The sequence below is a fragment of the Triticum aestivum genome, chromosome 4B (genome assembly GCF_018294505.1).
Source record: "Triticum aestivum cultivar Chinese Spring chromosome 4B, IWGSC CS RefSeq v2.1, whole genome shotgun sequence".
Taxonomy (NCBI): domain Eukaryota; kingdom Viridiplantae; phylum Streptophyta; class Magnoliopsida; order Poales; family Poaceae; genus Triticum; species Triticum aestivum.
This window is the reverse complement of record NC_057804.1, coordinates 290,453,159-290,456,136: the sequence shown is the minus strand read 5'-3', so window position 1 is coordinate 290,456,136 and position 2,978 is coordinate 290,453,159.

Sequence of the window (2,978 nt, the reverse complement as noted above, 5' to 3'; positions counted from 1 at the left end):
ACATCATTCAAAGTACACTCATAGACCGGCTACGGTCAAGTTCAAATGAAAAGAAGACAACCCCAAATGCTAGATCCCCGATCGTCCCGACTGGGCTCCTCTACTGATCATCTGGAAACGATACATAGTAACGGCCAAGGGCCTCATCCAATTCCCACTTCAGCTCAGTTGCGCCATCTGCGCCAGTATCCTCGGCACCTGCATCTGTTTTGGTAGAATCTGTGAGCCATGGGGACTCAGCAATCTCACACCCGCGAGATCAAGACTATTTAAGCTCATAGGTAGGCAAAGGGGTAATATGGTGGAGCTGCAGCGAGCACTAAGCATATATGGTGGCTAACATACGCAAGTGAGAGCGAGAAGAGAAGCAACGCGTCGGTCGAGAAGCTAGAAGCGATCAAGAAGTGATCCTGAACTACATACGTCAAGCATAACTCAAACCGTGTTCACTTCCCGGACTCCGCCGAGAAGAGACCATCACGGCTACACACACAGTTGATGTATTTTAAAGAAGTCAAGTGTCAAGTTATCTACAACCGGACATTAACAAATTCCCTGCCTCATAACCGCGGGCACGGCTTTTGAAATATTATATACCCTGCAGGGGTGTCCCAACTTAGCCCATCATAAGCTCTCATGGTCAACGAAGGATAAACCTTCTCCCGGGAAGACCCGATCAGTCTTGGAATCCCGGTTCACAAAACATTTCAACAATGGTAAAACAAGACCAGCAAAGCCACCCGATGCGCCGACAAATCCAGATAGGAGCTGCGCATATCTCGTTCTCAGGGCACACCGGATCGTCCAAACATCCGGTAGGCCAGCCCAGAGTTGCCCCTGGTGGCCACCGGCGGTTGACAGGTTGGACCAATGTAAGGAACGCAAAATCAAGGAACATAACACCGGTATGACAGAAACTAGGGCGGCAAGAGTGGAACAAGTCACCAGGCATAAGGCCAAGCCTTCCACCCTTTACCAAGTATATAAGGTGCATTAATTAAATAGGATATATTGTGATATCCCAAAATATCCATGTTCCGACCAGGAACAAACTTCATCTTCACCTGCAACTAACAACGCTATAAGAGGGGCTGAGCAAAAGCGGTGACATAGCCAAACAATGGTTGCTAGGACAGGTTGGTTAGAGGTTTGACATGGCAATAGGGAGGCATGGTAAACAATGGCATGTAGAGCTAACATAACGATAGAGCGATTACTAGCAAGCAAAGATAGAAGTGATATCGAAGGTATGGTCATCTTGCCTGCAAGGTTTTCAGAGTTGTCGAAGGCTTGATCCTCGCTAGCGTACTCAACAGGTTCCTCGTGCACGTACTCGTCTCCCTGCTCTACCCAAAGCAAGAACACAAGCAAGGAACCACAATAAATCACGGTGCAATGCACAAACAACATGATGCAATACATGTCATGATATGCGAGATGTGATATGCAATGCATATGCGTGCTCCGGGAGGAAAAGGATGAACAAGGCATCAACTTGGCAAACCAAATATGCCGCTGGAAAGATGAGATGATTTCGGTGGAAATCGATATAGAGATCACCGGGAACGGATGCACGGTTTGCAAATGGCAAGCAAGACAAGTATGGCACAAAGCTGCGATTAACAGCACGATGCTACTTAGCATGCAACAAGAAATTATGCTACAGCACCCCAACATGAAAATAAAGCATATGGAAGTGATCTACAGGAGATCCTTTACAAAAGAGGAACACTGAGCTACGGCTAAATCAAATCATAACAGGTTCAAACAAGCATGGAGAAAGTGCAAAAAATATCAGGTTGGGCATGGCATAAACAGCATCACGAAGCAATGTTCAGAGCAAGTTATCAACATGCTACAGGAACTTATAATAGCAAATCAAGGCATGACATGAATCTACTCAAAGCATAGATCAAAAGTCCCTTACTGACCATAAGCCAAAAAGGATCAGAAAATATGATGGCACCCACGTAAACATAGCAAGTTTCGTTAGCAGATTCAGGAAACAAAGCATGGCATTGACATAATTACGAAGACACCTTCGTGAGCTCGATGCACTCACTACAGAGCATCCCATGATAAACTAAGCATACATCCATCAATAAGACATGTCATAGAAGCTATACATGGCAAGAAACAACATCATAGCATATCCGGATCAACTACAACAACCCCGGCAAAATTGAATAACATGTAAACAATCTGCCAAGAAACATTTTGAAGCAAAATTAGAGCATGAAAATGACATGCTAGACTACTCCATAATTGCAACCAAGACAATGGATGGATAGAGCAAAACCACGTTTTTAAAACACCCTTACTGAAGTATCTCAAATTATGCATGGATATCTCTGTAGCAACATATTTACATGGCATCAAAATTACAGCAGAACAGGAACTAAAATCAGCATTATCACGAAGCCTAGTTTGCATGCTTGTGCTATTTACCAAATTGATCACAAAAATAAATGGTAAGCACCTCTGTAAAGAAGAAATAGCCTAGTTCAAAACACATTTAGGGATCAAGTCCATAGGATGCACACATCAATCATGGCAAAAATGACAAAAGAGCTCGTGCTGATAAGATTCTGAAACTAACATTATGAAGCCCTCTTCCAACAGCATTTCGGGCATCAATATGAGCTCAAATGTAAATGATGCAATGGAATGAAATGATATACTCTTCGAGGCGAACAATTTGGTGTGCTAAACGCCCAAAACGGAGCCACGGGTGCAAAGTTGTGATGCGATGAAGATGCAACAAATTTAACATAGAATATGACAGTGAAAAAAACGGGGGGAGAAGAAAGTCAACCGAGCTTTCCAGATCGGATCTGTCCGGAATTCGAGGTTGCCGGAGTGGCGCCGGAGCGGTTCGTCGGAGGAGGGAGATGGTCGGGGCGGCGAGATCCGGCCGGACCCTCGCCAGATCTGGCCGGGTCGAGGAGGAGGCGGGCGGCGCCGGCGGAGGGAGCTCG